The sequence below is a fragment of the Ochotona princeps genome, unplaced genomic scaffold (assembly GCF_030435755.1).
Source record: "Ochotona princeps isolate mOchPri1 unplaced genomic scaffold, mOchPri1.hap1 HAP1_SCAFFOLD_141, whole genome shotgun sequence".
Taxonomy (NCBI): Eukaryota; Metazoa; Chordata; class Mammalia; order Lagomorpha; family Ochotonidae; genus Ochotona; species Ochotona princeps.
This window is the reverse complement of record NW_026697766.1, coordinates 319,931-328,592: the sequence shown is the minus strand read 5'-3', so window position 1 is coordinate 328,592 and position 8,662 is coordinate 319,931.

Genomic DNA, 8,662 nt, shown 5'->3' with positions numbered 1-8,662 from the left:
CCAGCTGCTTCCCTTCTGATCCAGTTCCCTTCTGTCTCCTGCCTTTAGATAATCCCAGCTGCAGCCAGTGCAGTCATCTTGGGAGTAAATGAGCAGATGAGAGAAATTCATTCTCTCTCTCTCTCTCTCTCTCTCTCTCTCTCTCCTCTCTCTCTCTTTGTCTTCCTTTCAAATACATGCATCTGGGGTTTATTTTTTTCTTTATAAAAGATGAAAAGGAGACTAATGTGATCATGAAGGTGGAAACTGAGGCTGTGTCCATGGCCTGGTATTGCTGAGTGGCCAGCAATCAGTGCTGCTGGAGAACCCCGCAGCAGGTGTCCTGTCACAGCCCCAGAAGGGACCATGACCCTGATCTGTAATTTGGCTTCTGGCTGCCAGATGGATATGTGTCACTCTATGATTGTGGTACTGTGGTATGGCAGTCATTGTGGCATATTTATTCTGCCTTGTAGCCTCACCTAACCAGAGGACATGTGAGGATTCTAATCCACTTACCTGCTCCCTAACATGCAGAGATGCTAATCAGCTTACCTGCTTAATCTGCCTAGCACGGGAGTGGCACCAGCTGCATGCCTTGCCTGAGCTCCTGCACTTGAACATGGCCGTGATAGGCAGGGAAGAGAGACAGCTGTGCAGTGCTACTGCATGGTATCCTGGAGAAATCGGCAGGCTAGGCAGAGTAAAGCCTTGTGGAAGCTGCCAGCCCCTGCTCTGTTCCCAGGTGCCAACAAGTAGGGAGCTGCACAGCTTTTCTTATTAGTTGGAATTGTCCAAGTGGAGGCATCCATGAGAGCTTTGGGGACAGGAGACTTTGGCCTCCTTGTTCTTGCCCTGTTGGGTTCACAGGAGTTGGCTCTATTGTATACAAGCGCACTTAGTTGGCTGTCAAGATCCCGGCTGCCCTATATTCCTGTTTGGGCTCCACAAACTCCTGCCTGCCCTTGTCTTTTCAGGATTCGGGTGCATTGCTCCTTTCAAAATCTAACTCAAGTCACTGTACTCAACTGTGAGAGATTTGTTATCCTTCTGCCTACATCTTGGGAAAGAAACGTTGGCACCCTCTCCCTAAAGTTAATAATGCCTTCTTTGGCCTGCTGACACTCGCTCAGAAAACAGTAATGATCTGAGGGAGTCAGTGCATTTGCTAAACTGGCTAATCCTCTGCCTCCAAGTACTGACAAATCATATGGGCACTGTTTACGTGCCTGTTGCTGCACCATCCATGGATCACATTATGACTGTGACTGGGGACTGGCTGTGCTGTGCTGGGCTGGGCTACAACACCCACCAGCATGAGCTAGGACTTGGGGAAGGTCAGGCAGAGGCAGGTTGCAGTATCTGTCGGCAAATGCTGGGGTGAGGTGGGCTGTGCCACACTGAGCCTCAACATTCATCAGCACATGTGAAAGCTGAGATTAGGGGAAAGTCCAGTTGAGGGGCTTCAGTGGCTCCCTTGCTGGGCCACTGTTCCTGCTGGTGGCATGAGACCTGGGACTTGAGGCAGACCAGGTGGGGCAGGGTTATAAAATCCCATTGGCCTGCATGTGAGCTAGGTTAGGAAGTGAGTGAAACTGAGCTAAGTGACTATACTCACTGGTACAGAAATGAACCAGAGTAAGTGCTGGCTAGTCAGGCTCTGTCACAGCTTCAGCCACAAATGCTGGGACTGGAGGCATGTCCTATCAGGCTGGACTGCAGTGCCACCTGGAAAGTGCAAATTACGGGCCTGAGAGTGGGCCTAGCAGGGAAACTGTGAGCACTCCTCTGATATGCTGTGGCTCCCCCCAGTGAGCATGAGAACTAGGACTCATGGTGGGCTGGCTCAAGAGGTGGTGGTGCCTGCTGCTGTGAGTATGGGCTAAGTAGCACAATCATTCAGGCTGAGCTAGGCCAATCCAGTTCCATGCTAATGGCCTGAGAAAAGAGAAGATGTTCCAAGCATTTGAGTTCCTGCTTTCCATGTAGGAAACATTTGCTTGCTCCAGCCTGGTTCAGCCCTGCCCCCTGCAGCCATTTGTGGAGTGAATCAGTGGACAGAAGATCTTTCCCCCTCTACCTCTGACTTCCAAATAAAGAAACGTTATGTATAAGTGGCTATTGTTTTGCAGCATTCATTGAAGTCAGGGGTTCTGATGCTTGCAGCTTGATTATCTTTATTTAGAATTTCTTTGGCTATTCTGGGTCTTTGGGATTTTATATAAATTCTAGAATTTCCTAATTTTGTAAAGAATATCACTGGTACTTTGTTGGATTGAATCGGTAGATTTCTTTAGGTAGTATAGACATTTAATTATACCATTTCTTTAATTGATAAGCAATTACAACTTTCAAGTTTTTGTGTTCCTGCCTAATTCTTTCAGTGTTTGATCATTTTCACTATGTAGACTTTTCACTTCTTTGTTTAAATTTGGTGCTAATTATTTGTTTTCTGGTCATTTTGAATAGAATTTCTTTCTTAATTTCCCTTTCACTGTGTTCATCATCAGTGCATTTCAAGTCTCCTGGTCTTGTATGTTTATTTCGTAACCTGAATCCTTGCTGAATTGGCCCATTGCTTCAGACAATGTTTTGCTGGAGGTTTGGGATGGTGCGTATACAACATCATATGAACCACACACAGGGCTATCTCGACTTTCTCCTTTCTTGTTTTGATTCCCTCCATTGCTTTCTCCTCCCTGTCTGCTCTTGCTAATGCTGCCTGTACCGGACTGAACAAAGTGCTGAGACTGGACAACCTTTCTTCTTTGCTCGGTTCAGCATTATACCAGCTGTTAGTTTGTCAGAAATAACCTTTTATAATTCTGTGAGATGTTGATTCTGTATCAATTTTGTAGCATTTTTATCCATGAAGGGTTGTTGAATCTGTTTTCTTTTTATTTCTCTGTTTATTGGAATGGCAGGTTTTCAGAGGGAAGGAGAGACAGAGAGAAAGATCTTCCATCTGCTGGTTCACTCCCCAAGTACCCGCAATGGCCAGAGCTGAGCTGATCTGAATCCAGGAACTTCTCCAGGGCTCCCACACAGCTATAGGGCCCCTTGGCTTTGGACCATCCTCCACTGGTTTCTCAAGCCACAGGCAGGGAGCTGGAAGGGAAGTGATGGAGCTGGGGATGAATCAGCACCCATATGAGATCCCAGGGGTGCAAGGCAAGGACTTTAGCCACTAGGCTACTGCATCAAGCCCAAGTGGTTGTTGAGTCTTATCCAGTGCTCTCTTTAATCTATTGGGATGACCAAACTCTGTTGATATAATTTATGAAATTTGTTGATTTGCAAATGCTACTCAGTCATCTTTGTATTCTCTGCTTTTGATGTGGTTTTGGATTCAGTTCAATTTTGTTTATAATCATTTCATCTATGCTCATCAAATATCTAGGCATGTAGTTTTCTTTTTATGTTGCCTTTAATTTGGATGTCAGTGTGATGTTTGCCCCATAAAGAGTTTCGCACAGTTCCTACCTGCTCAATATTTTAGAAGAGTTTTAAAAATATTGGAGTAGTCTAATATTTTGCATTTCTTTCAAATGAAGTACTGTTTAAAATATATTTATTTTTACTTGTATTTGAAAGGCAGAGTTTGAGAGAGAAAGAGAGATGGAGACACAGAGATGTCTTCCACTTGTTGGCTCACTCTCCGAATCACTATAAGGGTTGGAGCTCAACTAACCCAAAGTCAGGAGCTTCTTCCAGCTCTTCCATGTGGTTTCAGGGATGTAAGAACTTAAGACTTCCTTAGCTGCCTTCCCAGGATGTAAGCAGGGAGCTGGATTGGATATGGAGAAGCCAGAATTCGAACCGGCACCTGTATCAGTGTTCTATTCCTTGTATTATTGACTTCTAATTTTGTTTGTCTGTGGTCAGAGAAGATACATGATAGAATTTCATACTTCTAGATTTATTGAGACTTGAGTTATGGCTTAGTATATGGTTTCTCTTAGAAAATGTTCCACAGCCTGGTGCCATGTCATAGCAGACTAAACCTCCACCTTGGGCATCCTCCCATATGGGCATCGGTTCAATAGCAGGCAGCTCCACCTGAAATCCAGCATCCTCCCAATGGTCTGGAAAGGCAACAGAGGACAGTCTAAATCCTTGTACCCCCTGTAGCCATGTGGGAAACCCAGAAGTTCATGGCCCCAGCTTCTCACTGGACTGGCTCCACTTTGAGGAGTGAACCAGTGGTTGAAAGATTTCTCTCTCTTTCAAATCCTGCCTTTCAAATAAAAATGAAAAACAAATTTTTCTTTAAAAAGTTTCATATGCTTATGAGAAGAGTGTATACACTGTGGCTGCTGGTGCAGTGCTCTGTAGAAGCCTGTGAGGTCCATTTGCTCAGGGTTTCAACCCTAGTGTATCTCTAGGGTTTGACCGACTTGCCTTTGAACTAGAGGAGCTGTTGGAATGGCCAAGTACTATTGTATGGGTTGTGTTTTCATAGTTCATTTTACTTATTTTTGTTTTTCAAAGATTTATCTGTTTATATAGGGAAAACAGATTTACAGAAAGGAAAGACAGAAAAAAAGATCTTCCATTTGCTGGTCCCATAGTGGCCATATGGCTGGAGCTGTGCTTATCTGAAGTAAGAAACCAGGAGCTTCTTCTGGGTCTCCCACAAAGGTGCAGGGTCCCAAGAATTTTGTCCATCCTCAACTGCTTTCCCAGGACACAAGTATGGAGCTGGATGGGAAGTGGAACAGCTGGGAATGAACTGGCACCCATATGGGACTCTGGCAGTTGTAGGTGAGGGTTTTAGCCAACGCATCAGGTCCTTTATATTTCTGAAAGTATTTGTTGTATATGACTGGGTAGCCTTATGTTGGATGCGTACATGTTTACGAGTATTATATCTTTTTGCTGTTCAAAATCTCTTAGCAAAAATACAATGTTACTTTTGGTGATTTTAATGGCTTTTTATTTAAAACCTGTTTTATCAGATAACAGAATAGTCACACATTTTAACATTTGGCTTCTGTAGGCCAGATATGTCTTTTTTCTAGCCCTTGCCTTTAGTCTACATGCATTTTCTTTTGTTAGGTTTAGAGTAGGGCTTTGGTTTTATCCATTCAGCCAAACTAAGTTTTTGAATTTAATTCATTTATATCAGTGTAAGTATTATTGATTGAGAACTACCCCAGCCATGTTGTCAATCAGATGTTGGTTTTGCCTGTTATGAATGAGCTCAGTTGTTTTTGTGAGGTTTACTCTCAATGCAGGATTCATTATAGAATTTCTTGCAAGGCTGGTCATGAACTTGTCTTATATAGAAAACACCTTATTTTTTCCTCATTATTATTTTTAAAAATAAATATTTATTTTATTGTTACTTGAAAAGCAAAGTTACAGAGAGGAGAGACAAAGAAAGAAATCTTTCATCTGAGAATCACTCCACAAAGGCCTTAAAAAGTAGAGTCACGCAGTCCAAAGCCAAGTGCCAAGAACGGGAGTGGGCCGTGTTGGCCTAGGCTCCAGTGGCACGTTGAAGAATTGGGACTGGGAGCAGACCTGGTGGAGGATTTTTGGTGGCACCCTTGCTAGGCCACAGCACCTGCCAGCACTCGTTCAGCTGGGACTGGAGGTGAAACCAGGCAAGGTTCGGCTGCAGCACCCACTAGAACACATGAGCATCAGGGCTTCAGGCAGGCTGGCCAGGGTTAGGCTACAGCACTTGGCAGATAATGTGAGAACTACCTCTGGAGGCAAGATCAGACAGGACACCTCAAGGGATTTCCCGGAGTAGCCTGTAGTATTTGCCACTAAGAGCTGGGCTTGGGGGCAGACCAGGCAGGCCAGGTTGTAGCACCCACTGGTGAACATGTATGCCTGTCAAGGCATGGGCTTGTTAGAGGTCCTCAGGAGGCTTCCCAATTATAACACAGCACCACCTGGAACAAGTAAGAGCTTGGACAAGGGGCAGGTTGCACAAAGCCTTAATGCTTGCTGGTACACACAGAAACCAAGAAATGGGACTTGTCAGTGTGGGCTGGACTGCAGCCCTGACTGGCATGTGTGGTGGCCAGATCTGGACATGGGCATGGTTGGGAGTTCTGAGAGTCACCCTAACCAAGGTGCAGCACCCACCAGCAAGCATGAGCTGGGACTGGGTATGGCCAGGACATGTTAGGCTGCAACTCCCTTTTGGCAAGCATGAGTGCTGGATCAGGAATCAGGTGTGGAAGGGGGCCTCCCGGACGTGCTCAGCTAGGCTGAAGCACCTGCTGGTATAATAGAGTGCTGGGTCTGGGCGTGGGCCTAGCTGGGCTTCTTGTGGGTCATCCCAACCAGGTCATAGTATCTGCTGGCACACACAAGGGCTGCATCTGGAGATCAATCCCTTTGGGGCTCTTATGAGTTGGGCTGACGGGCCCACTGCATTCATTCCCAACCTCAGATGCTGTCACATGGACACCTGTTCTGGTCATGGAGCCACTCCCATGGCTGACTGTGTAAACAGAGACAGCACACTAGGATGCCCCTGAAAAACAGGACAGCCAGAAGAACTTGAATGCCTCACTCAAAAATAATGGAGGAGAAGGTTGAATTCTGCTATAAGCCAAATTCTCCACCCAGCAGTAAGACTATGGACATAACAAAACATAGACAGCTGGCAAGGATGGGAAGTGGCAGCTAGTGCCATGAAGTCAATGCAATCTCAGAACAGTTCAGACTACTGAGGGAACACCCTTGGACCATCCATGTACCCACCAAAGTCCCTGGGACAGTCAGGGGACCATCTCTGTGCCCTGGTGCTGATGTGACCCAGCACCGAGGAGCAGTGCAGCACCTCCCCTGTGCTCACAGGAGGGAGGGCAGAGTTGTCTTCTCACTCACCTTTCTCCCATCTCTTCCCATCCTGTATGGGTCTGTAATCCTAGGTAAGAAACATTTGAAAGTAAATCTAAGCTTGTAAAAGAAAAATGTGGTATTCTCACTGCTTTTAGGATTCTGTGTCATCAGCTTTTGATAGTTTGACCACAATATGCCTTGGAAAGACCTTTTTTTGTTGAGTCTGCTTGTTCCTCTTTAAGCATCCTGCTTCTGGATGTCCGTGTCTCTTGAAATCTGAGAAGTGTGTAACTGTCCTTTCATTTAGCAGATTCACATCTTTTTTCCTGCTCTTCTTATTCAGGAATATCTATTTAGTCATTGGTACATAATTTATACCGAACGTCATAAAGCTTTATTGATTATTTTTAATTAACTTCTGTATATTTTTGCCAAGGTTATTTGAACATTTTGCCCAGATCAGAAATTCTCTGCCTCACTTGGTCTGTTCTGGTGTTAAAGCTCTGAGTCATCTTTATTTCACTGATTAAAAATTTCATCAACAACATTTCTATTTGATTCTTCTTAATGCCTTTTCTTTGCTTGTAAGTGTTATCATTCATCTCACTCATTGGTTTGCTCATGTTTTATGTTTGTCTGTGTGCAATGTCTTGGACTGCATTGAGTTTCCTTACAACCACCATCTTGAATTCTATTTCTGGCCTGCTGTAGTTTCCCACAGACCAGGGTCTAAATCTCAGGAATGACTGTTGCTTTGGAAACTTCCTGCTGGCTTGCTTCTTCACGTCCTTCGGGGTTCTACAGTGGCATGTGGACATCTAGTGTAAGAATCCCTTCTTGTTCATGGAGCAGTTGCTCCTGGAAGAGAGTTTCTGGCTTAGCTGAAGTGCGGCGCAGCTCCTGGTTGTTGCTTTGGATTTGGTTGTCTGTGAGCCCAGAAGTGCATGTCTGAGTGACTGGTTTCTTTTAACCAATGTCATTGAGTCTACACGTGACAAACTGGTCTAGTGTGCTGAAGTTCATGGTTTAAGTTTCACTTTGAAAGGTTGATGCTTTGGTTTCTCAGGCTAAGTGTCTGCCTGTAACGCAGACTTCCCATATGAGCATGGGTTCTCAGGTGAGCAGTTCCACCTGCTCCATTTCAGATCGAGTTCCCTGCTAATGGCTTAAAAGCAGCAAAGAATGGCCCGAGGCCTTGGGGGTCCTGCTCACATGTGAGAGAGCCAAAGGAAGATCCTGGCTTTCAGCAGCAGCCCAGCCTAGGTCTGGCCATTGTAGTCATTTGTGGAGCAAACCAGTACTGAGCTCTCTATGCATGTATCTGTCAACTTATCTGTTTCTCCGTTTCTCCCTGTAACTCTGACATTCCAATGAAAAAAGTCAATCACTATAAAAGAAGGTAGACTTTGAGATAATATGGCTCCCTAGGATGTCTCTCAAATCCAGAGTTTGACATGAGTCAGTGCAGATCACAATGGCCAGGGCTCTGATCTGAGGGGATGTCCTTCAGTCCCACTGGCAAACCTGTGTGATGCTGCAACTTGTCTTGGGAATTGCTGGGACTCCAGACTGTGTGATGTGTTTGCGCCCTTTCTCAAGTCTTGCTATGTGAGCAGCTGGGGCTGCAGGTTAGGTCTGGGGCCGGGGAATGGGAACACATCCTGCTCCAGTCCTGCAGGCTGGCTGGGTGGGGCACAAGAGCTTTGGCTCTGGCAGGAGATAAAACTGCCTGTTTGCAGTCCTGCTGCTGCAGAGTGCAGTGGGCTATTGCCCAGATTCCCAGGGTGGGAGTGCGTTTTCCTGCAACTCCCCCCAGAAAAGCTAAAGGTCATCCTCTGACTCCCATGGAATGCGTGAGCATAGCTCTGTGCTTATT